The sequence below is a fragment of the Oncorhynchus tshawytscha genome, linkage group LG31 (genome assembly GCF_018296145.1).
Source record: "Oncorhynchus tshawytscha isolate Ot180627B linkage group LG31, Otsh_v2.0, whole genome shotgun sequence".
Taxonomy (NCBI): domain Eukaryota; kingdom Metazoa; phylum Chordata; class Actinopteri; order Salmoniformes; family Salmonidae; genus Oncorhynchus; species Oncorhynchus tshawytscha.
In genome coordinates, this window is record NC_056459.1 from 1,434,196 (window position 1) to 1,455,056 (window position 20,861).

Here is a 20,861-nt window from a genome sequence, read left to right on the forward strand (position 1 = left end):
GTGGAAACGTCTAGGAGCAACAACGGCTCAGCTGTGAAGTGGCAGGACACACAATCTCACAGAACAGGGCCACTGAAGCGCGTTACGCAAAAAATAGTCTGTCACCAGTTGTAACTCACTATCAAGTTTCAAACTGTCTCTGGAAGCAACGCCAGCAAGATAACTGTTTGTCAGAAGCTTAATGAAATGGGTTTACATGGCTGAGCAGCCACACACAAGCCTTAGATGAGCAATGCCAAGTGTCGGCTAGAGTGGTGTAAAGCTTGCCACCATTGGACTCTGGATGCGTTCTCTGGAGTGATGAATCACGCTTCACCATCTGGCAGTCTGACGGATAAATCTGAGTTTGGCGGATGCCAGGAGAGCGCTACCTGCCCGAATGCATAGTGCCAACTGTAAAGTTTGTTGGACGTGGAATAATGGTCTGGGGCTGTTTGTCATAGTTCGGGTTGGCCCCTGAGTTCCAGTGAAGGAAAATCTTAATGCTACAGCATACAATTACATTCGAGACAATTCTGTGCTTCCAAATTTGTGGCAACAGTTTCAGCAGCCCTTTCCTGTTTCAGCATGAAAGTGCCAACATGCACAAAGCGAGGTCCATACAGAAATGGTTTGTTGAGGTTGGTGTGAAAGAATTTGACTGGCCTGCACAGAGGCCTGACCTCAACCCCATCGAACCCCTTTGGGATAAATTGGATCGCCAACTGCGAGCCAGGCCTAATCGCTCAACATCAGTGCCCGAACTCACTAATGCTCTTGTGACTGAGTGGAAGCAAGTCCCTGCAGAAATGTTCCAACATCTAGAGCAGGGGTGGGCAATTCCAGTCCGTGAGGGCCTGATTGGTGTCACAGACTCCAATAATCACCTAATCATGATCTTCAGTTTAGAATGCAATTTGATTAATCAGCTGTGCTTGCTAAGGATGGAGAAAAAGTGTGACACCAATCAGGCTCTTGAGGACTGGAGTTGCCCACCCCTGATCTAGAGGAAAGCCTTCCCAGAAGAGTGGAGGCTTCCCAAAGGGGAATCAACTCCATATTAATGCCCATGATTTATGAATGATTTGTTCGATGAAGAAGTATCCACATACTTTTGGCCATGTAGTGTACATCACCACCAGTAAATGTTCACTGTTAATTCCCATCTTTTATCATCTACAGTGTTGATTTTACAGTCATTTCTCTTAATGCAATTCAAACTGATACACTTGATCCACAGGTTTTGCTTTATTTCATAACATTTACATTTCTTTTGCCAATTACTTCATTGTTTGGTCATTTCTTTGTCTTTTGTTTGCATGTGAGCATTTTTGTCAGTCCTGTCAATGTTGAGTGATCACACATACCTCAGCACGCATAGAAGTAGGCGACTTTGCCTGCTTGCAAATGTGTGCTAAAAGTGGGGATGTTTCACAGTATTTCTGATTATCTTAACTCACCACCACCAATTAATATATATATATTCTTTAAGAAAACAACGGAACCACCACTGCAATATAGACCTATCTAGAACCTAAAAGGTTTCTTCCGCTGTCCCTATAGAACCCTTTGAAGAACTCTTTTTGGATCCAGGTAGAACCCATTCGGTGCCTAGGTAGAATCATTTTGGGTTCCATTCCACAGAGGGTTCTACATGGAACCCCAAAGAGTTCTTACTGTAACTAAAAAGAGTTATACCTAATAACCAAAAAGGGTTCTCCTTTGGTGACAGCCAGTTGGAACCCCTTTTTCTAAGAGTGTACTCAACAAGTTCAACCTGTTCAGTTTACACCATTTTCATTCTGTACTCAAACATCTGCCTGGTGTTCAAGATAACACGCAATATAGCACCACCAACTTTGAAGGTTTTCATCAACCTCTGCTCAGACTTAAATAACAGTGTTCCAAGAACCTCCACCAGGGATGAGTGTAATGCCTTCAAAGGAACAAAAAGGAGACACAAGAGGGCACCCCACACTCATTTTAGATCCCAAGGAGTCATACAAACACACTATCACATCACTATCTCCTTTGCCATCCTTCATTTATCGCATTTCAACATTGACACAGAGGGGCACATCACACTCATGTCTTTTCTTGGAACACACACACACACACACACACACACACACACACACACACACACACACACACACACACACACACACACACACACACACAGACACACACACACACACACTGACATTTTTCACATTTTCGGCGTCCAGCTGAGGCTTTGGCTGGATCATTTTGCACTGATGGGCACAGGGGTATGTACAGTCCTTTTCTGTGCAGCGGCAAATTAGTTGAACAGGAGAAGAGGATGTGGTTGCTTGTGGAGGGAGAGTGGTGGGGGTGGAGGGTTGAACAGCTGCAGTGACGCTGATTGGTTGCTCTGCTCATCACATCTTCTTGACTAAAAGAAAGACAGATTTAGAAATGTGTTTGTCATTTCCATAGTTCAACAGCTGAAAAACCTTCATTAACATGCTCCCAGATTTAGCAAAACATTCAGTTTTCATGGAATGAAATATCCTTCCCATCGCCATTTACAATTTGGTCTTTAATCAAAAAAATTATAATATAGCACATTCGATTATGTTATTTTTGTATACTATGGGCTACTCCTGTATCTACCTTGTACAATACCGTAATCATTGAACAAAGTAGTGTACCCATCAACATTTACAATTTAATATTTTTTAAATTTTACCTTTATTTTACTAGGCAAGTCAGTTAAGAACAAATTCTTATTTTCAATGACAGCCTAGGAACAGTGGGTTAACTGCCTGTTCAGGGGCAGAACGACAGATTTGTACCTTGTCAGCTTGGGGATTTGAACTTGCAACCTTTCGGTTACTAGTCCAACGCTCTAACCACTAGGCTACCCTGCCGCCCCTAATTGATCAATTAGATAAATAATAACTACCACATACGGTTACATTATTGTAAAATAGGCTACTCCTATATCCACACTGTAATAGGACATCATTATGATTTCTTTGGTCTTGTAAGGCATGATTTTAGGCCTTCAATCGAAGTTGCATGTTGTACCTCATTTCCCTCCTTCAGGGAAAAGTAGGCATCCCACATTCAACTCAGGTGTGAATGTGTAGGCCTACTGACAGTGGAAAAATAAATCCAATAGCTCCAGCACACAATGGCATGTAGGGGTAGTGTATTACAATGTACAATATGTAGACTACAGATCCTATAGCACCCCGTTTGTATATATATTTTTATACATTTACAATAGAATTTATCCATGAAATAAATACTAGAACATCAAATGACGTTATTATTGTACACTAGCCTACTCCCCTATCGACACAGTAAATAATATTGCCTACGTGCCTTCGACAATAGATTTATCAATTCTGCAAAAAGTAATTATTTTCAAATAAACCAAATGTGCCTTATCTACACAGTAGGCCTAAATATTTCCTAACAATATCACAACCTAAACATACTTACTCCTCAATCGGATCAAGGACATATTGGTAATTCTGCCGCTTGTTATGTGGTATACCATTTCTTTGACATAGTTTGCCCCTTTTTTAAAAATTTTGCCAAAAATGACATACCCAAATCTAACTCCCTGAAGCAAGGATATGCATATTCTTGATACCATTTGAAAGGAAACACTTTGAAGTTTGCGGAAATGTGAAATGAATATAGGAGAATATAACACATTACACCTGGTAAAAGATAATACAAAAAAAAAACATGTGTTTTTTTGTATTTTTTTTGTACTATCATCTTTGAAATGCAAGATAAAGGCCATAATGTGTTATTCCAGCCCAGGCACAATGTAGATTTTGGCAACTAGATGGCAGCAGTGTATGTGCAAAGTTCTAGACTGATCCAATGAACAATTGCATTTCTCTTCAAAATGTTGTATCAAGACTGCCCAAATGTGCATAATTGGTTTATTAATAACTTTTCAAGTTCATAACTGTGCACCTCTCCTCAAACAATAGCATGGTATTCTTTCACTGTAATAGCTACTGTAAATTGGACAGTGCTGTTAGATTAACAATTAATTCAAGCGTTCTGCCAATATCAAATATGTCTGTGTCCTGGGAAATGTTCTTGTTACTTACAACCTCATTCTACTCACATTAGCCTACATTAGCTCAACCATCCCACGGGAGGGACACTGATCCCTTAGAGGTTAATTAAAAAACAAAACAAATGAATGCCTGTTTCGCTGGCCCATTCACAAATACCGTGCCCGTCTCTCACTCTATGACCAGTTACTGCTATCCGGATTCCTTGGGACATCCCTACCCTGAACCAAACCGTAAACCCTAACCCTTACCTAACACTAAACGTAGCCCTTAATTTAACAATTTTACAGGTCTACTTGATTGAGGTAGGGACATTCCAACGTCTAATTCTGCTGTCCGGGTATATTCTGGTCGTGAAGTCATAATATCAAAATATACCAAAATATATCCAGACCAAAATATATCCAGATTAAGATGTGTTTTTTGAGACGTCTTTATTATGACCAAAAAATACATATTTTGCCTAATGTCTTCCCAACTGACTCAAACAAGACATCCTTACAGGTCTTATGGTGGTAATTATTTAAAATAAATCTTTAAATATTGAATCTTCTCAGGGTGGCCTACATGCACAGATAGGGCTTATCTGTGCAGAGCACATCCCCATTTGCCCTTCCAGTCTCCAAAGTGTGCTTTTCTGTGGTAGTATAATTTCACCCCTAATTTTGGGGGGATAGCCTACATTTTTGGTTGTTGTTGTTCTGAACCCACTGCTCACAAGTCGTCATTCAATTCTCATCTATGCTATAGAACTGGAAAATTGCGCTTGATTGTTGGTCAATGTCAATGACCAATCATCAGCATTGGTGCGCAAAGGCTGGAGTGCATGTCCAGATTAGTGACCATTGACCAGAAATAACTAATTTCCTCCAGTTTTGCATGGCAAAAACAGATTAGGTTTACGTTTATCATCCATATAAAATACAGTTTAGCAATCTACTACGGACTCAAGATTGCCAGAACAAGGACGATTTCATTGATCATTTTCATATTTCAGATAGGCCTAAAATTTGGTTGGCTGCTGGCTATATGTCTAAGCAGCTGTAACATCACACTGTTTTCAATATTATGCGATGAAGATGTAACATATTCTGGTGAATTTAGTATATTTGTGAGGAAGAAAAGGGTTACCCTACTGGCAACGAGCACTCGGTGGGCAGGCTGCCCACCAACGTGATGGCACAGTGCAGACAGAACATGCTTTCTATCCGATCCTGCAAACTCTGGTACAAGTAGGCCATATGGTTGTATGATTTAGTTTGCTCTGGACTCCAGAGATGTGACATTCTGTATCCCTACTTGATATTGGCTGCTAACGTGAATGACTTTCGTCTCCAAATGCAGGTTTTAAACGCAGATTATTTTTATAGCCTATTTTGCGTTTTGAAAATGCATCACATTTATGGCTGTATTGACAGGCAACATTTGGAGTTGGGTTAGATATAGTAATGGTAGGCTACAGTATTTCTTGCAATCTTCCATTTTTTCTGGAATTGTGTTTGTTATTGTTAACACAGTTGAAGTTGGAAGTTTATATACACCTTAGCCTAATGCATTTAAACTCAGTTTTTCACAATTCCTGACATTTAATCCTTGTAAAAATTCCCTGTCTTAGGTCAGTTAGGATCAACACTTTATTTTAAGAATGTGAAATGTCAGAATAATAGTAGAGAGAATTATTTATTTAAGCTTTTATTTCTTTCATCACATTCCCAGTGGATCAGAAGGTTTCATACACTCAATTAGTATTTGGTAGCATTGCTTTTAAATTGTTTAACTTGGGTCAAATGTTTCGGGTAGCCTTACACAAGCTTCCTGACAGAGCTGGTGTAACTGAGTCAGGTTTGTAGGCCTCCTTGCTCGCACACAATTTTTTCAGTTCTGTCCACATATTTTCTATAGGATTGAGGTCAGGGCTTTGTGATGGCCACTCCAATAACTTGACTTTGTTGTCAAGTATGCTTGGGGTCATTGTCCATTTGGAAGACTCATTTGCGACCAATCTTTAATTTCCTGACTGATGTCTTGATGTCTTCAATATATCCACATCATTTTATTTCCTCATGATGCCATCTATTTTGTGAAGTGCACCAGTCCCTCCTGCAGCAAAACACCCCCACATCATGATGCTTCAACCCCCGTGCTTCACTGTTGGGATGGTGTTCTTCAGCTTGCAAGCATCCCCCTTTTTTATCCAGACATAACAATGGTCATTATGGCCAAATAGTTCTATTTTTGTTTCATCAGACCAGATGACATTTCTCCAAAAAGTACGATATTTGTCCCCATGTGCAGTTGCAAACCAAAGTCTGTTTTTTTTATGGCGGTTTTGAGCAGAGCTGAGCGGCCTTTCAGTCGTTTTACTGTGAATATAGATACTTTTGCAACTGTTTCCTCCAGCATCTTCACAAGGTCCTTTGCTGTTGTTCTGGGGTTGGTTTGCACTTTTCGCACCAAAGTACGTTCATCTCTAGGAGACAGAACGCATCTCCTTCCTGAAAGGTATGACGGCTGCGTGGTCCCATTGTGTTTATACTTGTGTACTATTGTTTGTACAGATGAACGTGGTACCTTCAGGCGTTTGGAAATTGCTCCCAAGGATGAACCAGACTGGAGATGTACCATTTTTTTTCTGAGGTCTGATTTCTTTTGATTTTCCCATAATGTCAAGCAAAGAGGCACTGAGTTTGAAGGTAGGCCTTAAAATACATCCACAGATACACCTCCAATTGACTCAAATGATGTCAATTAGCCTATTAGCCTACCTAATTATGATATAGTGAATTATAAGTGAAATAATCTGTCTGTAGACAATTGTTGGAAAAATTACTTGTGTCATGCACAAAGTAGGTGTCCTAACCGACTTGCCAAACTATAGTTTTTAACAAGAAATTTGTGCAGTGGTTGAAAAACGAGTTTTAATGACTCCAACCTAAGTGTATGTAAACTTCTGACTTCAACTGTACGTGCCGAATTTCTTCAATTTCAAAATAGTTTAGCAAAATACTTGATTCATCAGATTGTAAGATTGTGCTGATTTTCCATTTTTTTGGTAATAATTTTTCAACGAGTCTGTGACCAACCACAGTTGCAGGATAAAAACATTTCGGGGTGCCATTTTATTTGTTTGAGCACATGCCCCCCAAAAGGTCTGCGCATGCCCGTGAACCTTCTCATCAAGCTTCTACCGCCCCGTAGCACTCACATCCGTCATCATGAAGTGCTTTGAGAGACTAGTCAAGGACCATATCACCTCCACCCTACCTGACACCCTTGACCCACTCCAATTTGCTTACCGCCCAAATAGGTCCACAGACGATGCAATCTCAACCACACTGCACACTGCCCTAACCCATCTGGACAAGAGGAATACCTATGTGAGAATGCTGTTCATCGACTACAGCTCGGCATTCAACACCATAGTACCCTCCAAGCTCGTCATCAAGCTCGAGACCCTGGGTCTCGACCCCGCCCTGTGCAACTGGGTACTGGACTTCCTGACGGGCCGCCCCCAGGTGGTGAGGGTAGGCAACAACATCTCCTCCCCGCTGATCCTCAACACTGGGGCCCCACAAGGGTGCGTTCTGAGCCCTCTCCTGTACTCCCTGTTCACCCACGCCTGCGTGGCCATGCACGCCTCCAACTCAATCATCAAGTTTGCGGACGATACAACAGCACTAACATTGAGTGGCTACTGCCAACACACTGTCAATGACACTGACTCTACTCCAGCCACTTTAATCATGGGAATTGATGGGAAATGATGTAAATATATCACTAGCCACTTTAAACAATGCTACCTTATATAATGTTACTTACCCTACATTGTTCATCTCATATGCATACGTTGATACTGTACTCTATATCATCGACTGCATCCTTGTGTAATACATGTATCACTAGCCACTTTAACTATGCCACTTGGTTTACATACTTATCTCATATGTATATACTGTACTCGATATCATCTACTGTATCTTGCCTATGCTGCTCTGTACCATCACTCATTCATATATCCTTATGTACATATTCTTTATCCCCTTACACTGTGTATAAGACAGTAGTTTTTTTTTTTGGAATTGTTAGTTAGATTACTTGCTCGTTATTACTGCATTGTCGGAACTAGAAGCACAAGCATTTCGCTACACTCGCATTAACATCTGCTAACCATGTGTATGTGACAAATAAAATTTGATTTGATTTGATTTGATTTGATTTGATTTGGTAGGCTTGATTACCAACAACGACGAGACGGCCTACAGGGAGTGTGGTGTCAGGAAATTAACCTCACACTCAACGTCAACAAAACTAAGGAGATGATTGTGGACTTCAGGAAACAGCAGAGGGAACACACCCCCATCCACATTGATGGAACAGTAGTGGAGAGGGTAGCAAGTTTTAAGTTCCTCGGCATACACATCACAGACAAACTGAATTGGTCCACTCACACAGACAGCATCGTGAGGAAGGCGCAGCAGCGCCTCTTCAACCTCAGGAGGCTGAAGAAATTCGGCTTGTCACCAAAAGCACTCACAAACTTCTACAGATGCACAATCGAGAGCATCCTGGCGGGCTGTATCACCGCCTGGTATGGCAACTGCACCGCCCTCAACCGTAAGGCTCTCCAGAGGGTAGTGAGGTCTGCACAACGCATCACCGGGGCAAACTACCTGCCCTCCAGGACACCTACACCACCCGATGCTACAGGAAGGCCATAAAGATCATCAAGGACATCAACCACCCGAGCCACTGCCTGTTCACCCCGCTGTCATCCAGAAGGCGAGGTCAGTACAGGTGCATCAAAGCTGGGACCGAGAGACTGAAAAACAGCTTCTATCTCAAGGCCATCAGACTGTTAAACAGCCACCACTAACATTGAGTGGCTACTGCCAACACACTGTCAATGACACTGACTCTACTCCAGCCACTTTAATCATGGGAATTGATGGGAAATGATGTAAATATATCACTAGCCACTTTAAACAATGCTACCTTATATAATGTTACTTACCCTACATTGTTCATCTCATATGCATACGTTGATACTGTACTCTATATCATCGACTGCATCCTTATGTAATACATGTATCACTAGCCACTTTAACTATGCCACTTGGTTTACATACTTATCTCATATGTATATACTGTACTCGATATCATCTACTGTATCTTGCCTATGCTGCTCTGTACCATCACTCATTCATATATCCTTATGTACATATTCTTTATCCCCTTACACTGTGTATAAGACAGTAGTTTTTTTTGGAATTGTTAGTTAGATTACTTGCTTTTTATTACTGCATTGTCGGAACTAGAAGCACAAGCATTTCGCTACACTCGCATTAACATCTGCTAACCATGTGTATGTGACAAATAAAATTTGATTTGATTTGATTTGAGCTGAAAAATCTGGAACAGCATGTATTTTGTGATAAAATCACCAAATGTGGCACTGAGATAGATTTATTTAGCATCTTAGTCATTTAGCAGACACTCTTATCCAGAGCAATTAGGGGTAAGTGCATTGGTCAAGGGCACATTGACAGAATTTTCAACTAGTCTGCTCTAGGATTCAAACCAACAAACTTTCAGTTACTGGCCCAACACTCTTAACCAGTAGGCTACCTGCCCACCTGAAAATATTCAGATATAGCGTCATCCCAGATTTGGAACCTGGGGGGGCATGGCAGCCTTTTTTCAAAATGACTACCAACGGGTGGCCTACCATTATTTTATAGTTCAGGAGAGAGGTACAATTTTAAACAGAGGTAGGTTTATGGACCCTGAGAAGATGTAGATGTGGAGCCACCCCAGATTTGGCCCTAGGAAATGTCCACAGACAGTAATACAATTTACAGTTCAGAAGTCTTATTTTGAGATGAACACCAATTTTGGCACAGAGGTCAAATTAGGTACCTTGAAAAGATTTAGACAGGGAACCCCCACAGATTTGGACCCTGGGAGCCGTGTCAGCCATTTTACTAAAAGACTGTACCACTATTTTGCTGACCTTTAACCTACAAAGAGTCATCGTCTTTTAAAAGTCATATATTTCTTACCTATACTTCTGGCCCTGGATCTCCTGAAAACCAAAATATTTGACAGTAACACACAGGATATTACAATGAGAACAGAGGGAAACACAGCAGCCATTTAGGCTACATTTAAAAAAAACATTTATAGGATAAGTGTAACAGAGGTGAGTTAAAGTGCTCTAGTAAAACCACCCTTGGCCAACGAGTAAATATTTTTTTTTGTCTTAACGGTTAAGACGTGTGGTTCCGGAGCTGGAGACTAGGGTTCACATCCTACCAGTAACGTGAGCATGTAAACAAATGGCTACTAAAGCTACTTTTCAATGCCCATATCAGGAGCAAATTCAGACTAAATACAGTTGTAACTGGGAACATATCGCAGCCATTAGGTTGTGTTTGTTAGAACTGTGCCTGCACACAATCTTTTACTTTCAACATGTTTCATGAACAAAGGTGTGACACTAGTTTTTCTAATTCCAGATGAATATGCTCTGCAAATGGAATAATTTAAAGGCCACGTCACAGTCGATAATCTACTGTTAGTGTTTCCCTGGCTAAATTGATGAGCTGATCAGTTGATTTCCAGATCTAGGCCTACTGTAGAACGATAAACTTTCCTCCATTTATAGTTAGGCTATGTATAATTTGCAGAGGTGTGTAGATTATTGAAAATCTGTACTTGAGTTACTTTCTTAAGAAACTACCCAAGTAAGAGTAAAAAAGTATCTGGTCAGAAAACTACTTAAGTACTAGTTACACATTTAGTTAGGTCATTTTTTACACCTTATGGTAAACTGAGAGAGCACATCAAAAGGACAACCACTTAGTGTAATTGATTTGACATTCATTTATTATTAAAGCCTTCCAGCACCATCTTGCAGATGTCCCCCAGTACACGTACTCTCCAGTGTAGGCTAACATCAAACAAAGTCCGTAGGCAGTACAGTTACGGTCATTCAATGTTCAATGTTGACTGAATATCTATCAATGTGCACAATTTCATAAAAAGGTACATGTACCTTAGTAACAAAAAGGTAGTGGAGTGGATCAGAAAACCAGTCCTTATCTGGTGTGACCACTATTTGCCTCATGCAGTGCAACACATCTTGATCAGGCTATTGATTGTGGCCTGTGGAATGTTGTCCCACTCTTCTTCAATGGCTGTTGCGAAGTTGCTGGATATTGGCAGGAACTGGAACACGTTGTCATACACGTAGATCCAGAGCATCCCAAAAATGCTCAATGGGTGACATGTCTGGTGAGTATACAGGCCATGGAAGAACTGGGACATTTTCAGCTTCGTGTATAGGTCCTTGCGACATTGGGGCCATGCATTATCATGCTAAAGCATGACGGGATGGCGGCAGATGAATGGCACAACATTGGGCCTCGTCACGGTTTCTCGGTGCATTCAAAATTGCGAGGCTGGTTGGACGGCAGCATCATGTTCTTGTTTTTTTAAATGACGTATAGCCAGGGGCACACTCCAACACTGACATGATTGACAAATTAAGCATTTGTGGGGATGACAAGGGATGTTCTCTTGATAAGTATGTGAATTGGACCATTTTCCTGTCCTGCTAAGCATTCAAAATGTAGCAAGTACTTTTGGGTGTCAGGGAAAATGTATGGAGTAAAAAGTACATTATTTTCTTTAGGAATGTAGTGGAGTAAAAGTAAAAGATCTGAAAAATCGAAATAGTAAAGTAATGTGCAGATAACCCCCAAAAACGACTTAAGTAGTACTTTTAAAGTATTTTTACTTAAGTACTTTAAACCGCTGACAGACGTAAAGGGGAAACAATAGTATCAGCTTTCGCAACATTTGGTTAGGAGGTTTTCTTCCGACAACGACGATATAATAATATAAATCTATGTAACTAAAGTGTACTTATTCCATAAATTCAAAGGGCATTAGCAGACAAGATTCGAACACATATGCTTTCTCTAGTAAATGTGTGCCTGGACTACACAGTTAAACCATTCATTTATTTTGCCTATTGCTTGCTTTCAACATATAATAAAACAATGAATAAAAAAATATATATATTTTCCCTAACAAAAAATACATCTTACCCATACAAATATTGTCAATTAATTGTAAACCACAGAAGAATTTGCACAAGACACGCTCTAGCCTGCACGTAGCTGGCTGAACTGAAGGAGTGTGCCCCCATACTCACTTAAAAGACCTTCACTTGAAAAATGAGAAAAAGGCGGCAATAGTACTGTTTGTCCATTTTGAGACGCAGTTGCCAGTATACACTTCCTCAAAATAATCACAATGAATCTAAGATAATTCAAGAAGTCTGTCATTAATTTCCAAAACAAGCAAAAATGTCTACAAAAGTCATAATATATGCACAAACTGTTCCGAACTGCTTCTGCTGGGACATGTGACGGACACCTTAAGTGCATTACTTCACCAGTAGTTGATTATTTAGCCACATTAGCTGACACTGGGTAAGATGCTGGATAAGAGCGTCTGCTAAATAAATAAAAACAAGTTCCTGCCACCTACTACACATTGTTAAATGTTAAAACAAACAACACAAACAAGAGGAGCTGATGTTGATGCAACTTGATAATGCAGACGGAACATGAGATGACTGCGTCTGCTGCTGTTATACAAGCAATGTCTTTCCTCCCTACTGTGTGATACCACAAACAATGGTGGATCAATGGAGGATAAAGGATACATTTTCCGTCACCCTGAACAGTTGCTACCAGCAGGAGGGAGGAATGCTATTTGTGTTGGCTTTACTAAGACTGGGCATAGACAGTCTACCTTTCTTCTCTGTTTGGTCATAACAGTGGAGGCTTTACAGTGCAGTCGGGAAAAGATTTACAACACCCAAAACAAGCCCTCTTGTTTAGACTAATGTACAGTGACTTCGCCAATTTTTGGCAGCCTTGAAAAAGATCAGCAAAAAGGACTATAAAATAAAGAATATAAATAGCGAACCCCCCTCCACAATTCATATATAAATGTTTTAAAATGTAATCTGCATTAACATTCTACTTTAAAAAAGTGAATCTCAGCTGTATTGAGTCTCAACTGAATTGTGGGCTTTCATGTATAAAAAAGTATACAAAAATAAGGTAACGCATGTCAAATCCATTTGTCATCCATCCCGATGGGCAAAAGCAGACTTTTGTGAATCAGGCAATGGGTACAAAAAACAACAGAAAACCCAAATATACAATTTACCATTATTAAGGCAACAATTAAAACATTTAAAACCACTGGAACAGTGGTAAACTTAACTGGTAGAGGACCCACATGTATCTTGTCCCCAAGTACAGTGAGGAAGATGTTTCAGGAGGCAAAGAAATGTCCAAGTGCCACAGTTGGAGAATTACAGAACGTGGTCACATTTTGGGGTCACCAAGCCTCCAAATCTACAATTAGACAACACCTACATGCCAAAAGGCTACTAGGAAGGGTTGCCATAAAAAAACGGCATTGGATTGGAACCTGGTGTTATGGTCAGATGAGACGAAAATAAAGCTCTTTGGCTTCGAAAAAAGAATGCATATGCAGAAAATAACCTTTTATCTAGTGTAAAAATATGGTGATGGATCTTTGATGTTATGGAACTGTTTTGCTTCCGTTGGTCCTGGGGTCCTTGTTACAGTCAATGGCATAATGAATTCCACCAAATCGTAAGAGATTATAGCAAAAAAACTGGTTGCCTCTGCCAGGAGGCTGAAACTTGGCCGCAAGTGGAACTTCCAGCAAGACAATGACCCCAAGCACACGTCACAATCCAGAAGGAAATTATTCATTGCCCACAACGTCAACATTTTGCAATGGCCATCTCAGTCTCCTGACTTGAACCCTATTGAAAACCTGTGGTTTGAATTGAAAAGGACAGTCTATAAGTGCAGACTGAAGGATATCAAGAATCTGGAAAGATTCTGTATGGAGGAATGGTCTAAGATCCCTCCCAATGTGTTCTTCACCCTCATAAAACCCAATACTGTAGATTAAGTGATGTTATCCTTGCAAGGGGGTGAACAAAGTATTGAAAACGGGTGCCAATCATTTTTGACACCAATCTTTTTTAAATTGCTTTTATAACAAAATATTTTTCTCTCAGCAATAGTATTAGTATAAAATAATGTTTTTTTTGCACACAATATATTTCAGTATTTGTATTGTTTATTTTATACAGTCTTTATCAAAGGTGCCAATAATTTTGGACTGTATATGTTATTTATGAATGCTTAGAGTTTCATCCATTCTGTATAGGACGTGTGTAGACAAGCTAAACAGTTTTAGTTGGCATATTTTGGGGCTTATATTGACGGACTTCTAAAAAGCCCCCTTGTCTCCAGGGACAGAGGAATATACCAATAGATCTCTTTAATCCAAGTTTTTTTTTTGTCTTTGAGGACAGAAACCTTGTATTTAGTCCTAGGGGAGAGTCACATTTTCCTCTTGGTTTGTTGCTCTGTTAGTAATGACTCGACAGTGTCGCAATAAGAACAGTCTTTTGTCAGACACTTCAAAGGTGTGTTTACAGTAGAGATTGACTGGGAGGCATCATGCCCATATGGGGTAAGGAGCATGTGGCCCCTCAGATTTGTCCTGTTTAAAATAGTAATAATAAAACATTTATTTAGATTTTTTTGTTGCATTTTTGTTGTTTCTCTATAATACTACTAGCTACCTAGCAATATTATGAATTTGGCTTTAGCTAGCCCAAATAGGTTCCCAATCTCCCAACCTCACTAGCTACCAAGAAGCTATTTCAGGCTGTCAATCCAGATAGAGTAGCTAGCTTGTCTAACTAGGGCCCGCCAGAAACCAGGGCCCACCAGAAAACGTGATGGCAGCGCCACCTCACTTTTAATTTAGTTGAATAAAATATATTGACACAAAGCTTTACAAAGAGGAGCAAAGTGCTGCTTCTTAGACTGATTTGCCTCATGATTTGTCAACTCGCTGTCATGTATACTCCAGTGTCGGTCTCTAGGTCATCAGGCTGATTATCCCGCACACCTGTCACTATCGTCTCACTCACCTGTGCCTCATGACACTAACCTGGACTCCATCACCTCCTTGATTATCATTCCTATATCTGCCACTCCCCTTAGTTATTTCCTCAGGTGTCAAGTCATTTACAAATCCATGCTAGGTAAAGCTCCGCCTTATCTCAGTTCACTGGTCACGATGGCAACACCCACCCGTAGCACACGCTCCAGCAGGTGTATCTCACTGATCATCCCTAAAGCCAACACCTCATTTGGCCGCCTTTCGTTCCAGTTCTCTGCTGCCTGTGACTGGAACGAATTGCAAAAATCGCTGAAGTTGGAGACTTTTATCTCCCTCACCAACTTCAAACATCTGCTATCTGAGCAGCTAACCGATCGCTGCAGATGTACATAGTCCATCGGTAAATAGCCCACCCAATTTACCTACCTCATCCCCATACTGTTTATATTGATTTACTTTTCTGCTCTTTTGCACACCAGTATCTCTACCTGTACATGACCATCTGATCATTTATCACTCCAGTATTAATCTGCAAAATTGTAATTATTCGCCTACGTCCTCATGCCTTTTGCACACAATGTATATAGAGTCTTTAAAAAAAAAATCTACTGTGTTATTGACTTGTTAATAGTTTATTCCATGTGTAACTCTGTGTTATTGTCTGTTCACACTGCTATGCTTTATCTTGGCCAGGTCGCAGTTGTAAATGAGAACTTGTTCTCAACCAGCCTACCTGGTTAAATAAAGATGAAATAAAAAATAAAAATAAAAAGGTGTTATTGACTCTGTTTTCATGCTGGTGCATTGTTTGGGTTTCGTGTTCATTGTGTCTTTTTATTTATTAAAACACTCACTCCCTGAACTTGCTTCCTACCTCTCAGCGCACTTGTTACATTCGCTCACAATTTCCCTGTCTGGCTCTTTGCATGTCAGATTCAGGGAAATCGTAGGTTGTGTGAGCAGGGCACAAAGCTCAAGGCGTGCATGATAACACATCACTCCTGACGGAGACAAGCAAAAACTCTTTCCTAAATGATCTGACATGTTGTATTGCATGGAAACAGCAGCTGCATAGTCTATCAGCCTACTGTGCACCCTGTCCCTCAGAGTAAAGGAAGCTGTAACGTTGTGTATTTATATCCCATTTGTTTATGAGAGAATGTGAATGGGATAACATTTGGTTTATATTTAAACTTGGGCTGACTAGGGCTTCCCGAGTGGCACAGTGGTCTACACAGTGGTCTAAGGCACTGCATTGCAGTAAAAGCTGTACCACTAGAGATCCTGGTTTGAGTCCAGGCTCTGTCCCAGCTGGCCGCGACTGGGAGATCCATGGGGCGGCCCTCCTTCACCTCTCTCAAGTCCGTACGGGCGTTGCAGCGATGGGACAAGACTGTAACTACCAATTGGATGCCATGAAAAAATGTAATAAAGAAAAATTAAACTTGGCCTGTCTAGGCTAACTAGATTTGCTCAATCCAAAATTATTAACTGGAATGAATCATTAAACACAATAGCTGACATAGACTGTGAGCAAATGTTTTATTAGGCCTACAGTTGCATAGGGCAGGACTACACAATGCAAACCTGCATAAAGTAAGCTCAGCCCTGTTTGAGTTGTCTAAGTTTTATTGTGCAATCATGTTGCTTCTCTGTGTCTATGTATAGGAAACGCCCCTAGTCCTTGTTTAAAATATAATTCATATGAACAAGTACAAGGTTGCTGCGGTTTGACAAAGGTTTCATCCTCCCAAAGGCCAGGAGTTTTTCCAGGAGTTTTTTTCAACCATGACCTGATTAGAAAAACTCAACAGATGAATCATATCATGCTGTATAAGGTCCAGAGTTTTACCTGGTTAAGTTACCAGATCAGGAAAAACTACAGGCCCCAGATTTGTTTTCTTCACACCACTCTGGGACATGTGGTGTCACTCTGTGTCTAACTATCTTAGCTGGTATGCCTGCTGGCAAGGTTGGTAGACTTTAGAAAAGCAAGCAATTACTAAATGTTCTGAATAATACTCACATTCCTCTTAATCTTTTACCCAGATTTAAGCAGATGCATTTAGTTTCTTAAAAAAAAAACACCAGTCAGGAGGATACAGACAGCTCAAGAGGTATGCTTAGATATGCATGAAAATCTACATTTTTGACATAGACCTAAGCATAATGGTTATGGCTCTATATTGCAGGAAAAATATGTTTCAGGTGTTTGAAAAGTTCAAAATTCTCCAACTTACGGAGAAGTCCACGATCACCTCCCCTCCAGACGACCCCTCAGCCATCCTCACGTACTTTGTGCTGCCTCAGATTTTTGGAGTGCATGACACCCCTGGATGCAATTGGAAAAGGTTTTCACCTCTCTCCTGTTCCTGTTCCCAACCTGTATTGTCTCCACGTCATTGCATACGGTACATTCCGATGGCGAAGCAGAACTGAGAATCAATACATGCTGATCTCTATAAGCATTTTAAGATGGTGTCAGTTATCCTCCTTATGCACCCTAACTCTGCTTAGTGCTGGTCTGATCCAGTTTCTGGCACCAGCACCAAAACCTGCTACTCACCTTGACATTGGATGTCAGAGCCACAGACTCATCTGACACCTCTAACTGACCACTATAGCCTTGCATTCAGCAACCACTCGATCCTTAGTCATTTTTGACAGAAGACCCACAGTCTCTAAAACAAGCCAGTATAACAATAGGCACCAGCATACACACAAACTGAAAACAGAGTTGTTGTGCAAGCAGCTCCTCAGTCCATGCTGGTGTCCTTGAAAAAGTACTCATGCCGGTGTAAACTTCACCTAACAAGTTCTGACTTGAGGTTCATGCCACCTGTAAATTGTAAATGTCTACAAGAAAAGCTTGATGTGATGTAGTTAGATTAATTAGAATGTAAAGTTCCAGAATTCCTTCCAAGTAACCCTTTAAACTCATGAATTGACGAACATCTGAGTGCTTTTAGTGTGCTTGACATCGCCAGTCTACTGGCCCTGGCAATCATCAAATCAAATTTGATCACATACGTGATTAGAAGATGTAGCGAAATGCTTGTGCTTCTAGCTCTGACAGTGCAGTAGTATCGAACAAGTAATATCTGACAAATTACACAACATATACTAAATACACACAAATCTAAGTAGGAATGATTTTTTTTAATTTCACCTTTATTTAACCAGGTAGGCAAGTTGAGAACAAGTTCTCATTTACAATTGCAACCTGGCCAAGATAAAGCAAAGAAGTTCGACACATACAACACAGTTACAAATGGAATAAACAAACATACAGTCAATAATACAGTAGAAAAATAAGTCTATATACAATGTGAGCAAATGAGGTGAGATAAGGGAGGTAAAGGCAAAAAAAAAGAAAAAAAAAGGCCATGGTGGCAAAGTAAATACAATATAGCAAGTAAAACACTGGAATGGTAGATTTGCAGTGGAAGAATGTGCAAGGTAGAGATGTGCAAAGGAGCAAAATAAATAAATACAGTAGGGGGAGAGGTAGTTGTTTGGGCTAATTATAGATGGGCTATGTACAGGTGCAGTGAGCTGCTCTTACTGCTGGTGCTTAAAGCTACAGGAGATACAGTAAGTGTTTCCAGTTTCAGAGATTTTTGTAGTTCGTTCCAGTCATTGGGAGCAGGGAACTGGAAGGAGAGGAGGCCAAAGGAAGAATTGGTTTTGGGGGTGACCAGAGAGATATACCTGCTGGAGCGCGTGCTACTATGGAGCGGGTGCTGCTATGGTGACCAGCGAGCTGAGATAAGGGGGGACTTTACCAAGCATGGTCTTGTAGATGACCCGGAGCCAGTAGGTTTGGCGACGAGTATGAAGCGAGGGCTAGCCAACGAGAGCGTACAGGTCACAGTGGTGGGTAGTATATGGGGCTTTGGTGAAAAAATGGATGGCACTGTGAAAGACTGCATCCAATTTATTGAGTAGGGTATTGGAGGCTATTTTGTAAATGACATCGCCGAAGTCGAGGATCGGTAGGATGGTCAGTTTTACAAGAGTATGTTTGGCAGCATGAGTGAAGGATGCTTTGTTGCGAAATAGGAAGCCAATTCTAGATTTAACTTTGGATTGGGGATGTTTGATGTGAGTCTGGAAGGAGAGTTCACAGTCTAACCAGACACCTAGGTATTTTTAGTTTTCCACATATTTTAAGTCAGAACCGTCCAGAGTAGTGATGTTGGACGGGCAGGCAGGTGCAAGCAGCGATCGGTTGAAGAGTATGCATTTTGTTTTACTTGTATTTAAGAGCAATTGGAGGCCACGGAAGGAGAGCTGTATGGCATTGAAGCTCGTCTGGAGGGTTAACAGTGTCAAAAGAGACTCCCCAGCAGCAAGAGCGACATCATTGATGTCTACAGAGAAGAGAGTTGGTCCAAGAATTTAACCCTGTGGCACCCCCATAGAGACTGCCAGAGGTCCGAACAACAGGCCCTCCGATTTGACACACTGAGCTCTATCAGATAAGTAGTTGGTGAACCAGGCGATGCAGTCATTTGAGAAACCAAGGCTATCGAGTCTGCCGATGAGGATGTGGTGATTGACAGAGTCGAAAGCCTTGGCCAGGTCAATGAATACAGCTGCACAGTATTGTTCCTTATCGATGGCGGTTAAGATATCGCTTAGGACCTTGAGTGTGGCTGAGGTGCACCCATGACCAGCTCTGAAACCAGATTGCATAGCGGAGAAGGTATGGTGGGATTCAAAATGGTCGGTAATCTGTTTGTTGACTTGGCCTTCGAAGATCTTAGAAAGGCAGGGTAGGATAGATAGGTCTGTAGCAGTTTGGGTCAAGAGTGTCCCCCCGTTTGAAGAGGGGATGACCGCAGCTGCTTTCCAATCTTTGGGAATCTCAGACGACACGAAAGAGGTTGAACGGGCAGATAATTTTTTAGAAAGAAAGGGTCCAGATTGTCTAGCCCGGCTGATTTGTAAGGGTCCAGATTTTGCAGCTCTTTCAGAACATCGGCTGACTGGATTTGGGAGAAGGAGGAATGGGGAAGGCTTGGGCGAGTTGCTGGGGGGGTGCAGTGCTGTTGACCGGGGTAGGGGTAGCCAGGTGGAAAGCATGGCCAGCCGTAGAAAAATGCTTATTGAAATTCTCAATTATAGTGGATTTATCGGTGGTGACAGTGTTTCCTATCCTCAGTGCAGTGGGCAGCTGGGAGGAGGTGTTCTTATTCTTCATGGACTTTAGTGTCCCAGAACTTTTTTGAGTTTGTGTTGCAGGAAGCAAATTTCTGCTTGAAAAAGCTAGCCTTGGCTTTTCTAACTGCCTGTGTATATTGGTTTCTAGCGTCCCTGAAAAGTTGCATATCACGGGGGTTGTTCGATGCTAATGCAGAATGCAATAGGATGTTTTTGTGTTGGTTAAGGGCAGTCAGTCTGGAGAGAACCAAGGGCTATATCTGTTCCTGGTTCTAAATTTCTTGAATGTGGCATGCTTATTTAAGATGGTTAGGAAGGCATTTAAAAAAAAAAAACAGGCATCCTCTACTGACGGGATGAGATCAATATCCTTCCAGGATACCCCGGCCAGGTCGATTAGAAAGGCCTGCTCGCTGAAGTGTTTTAGGGAGCGTTTGACAGTGATGAGTGGAGGTCGTTTGACCGTTGACCCATTACGGATGCAGGCAATGAGGCAGAGATTACTGAGATCTTGTTTGAAAACAGCAGAGGTGTATTTAGAGGGCAAGTTGGTTAGGATGATATCTATGAGGGTACGGTTTTGGGGTGGTACCTGGTAGGTTCATTGAT

The 20,861-nt window shown here is 41.1% G+C and overlaps 1 long non-coding RNA gene across 1 annotated transcript; it reads right to left on the bottom strand.

Annotated features, from left to right (window-relative positions):
* Positions 1 to 1,208: 1,208 nt before the first annotated feature.
* On the bottom strand, positions 1,209 to 17,740 carry LOC121841532. The gene is made up of 2 exons (XR_006080581.1): positions 17,327 to 17,740; positions 1,209 to 2,395 (listed from the first exon to the last, which is right to left on the bottom strand). It is a non-coding gene; the product is annotated as an uncharacterized LOC121841532 (long non-coding RNA).
* Between the last annotated feature and the right edge of the window lie 3,121 nt (positions 17,741 to 20,861).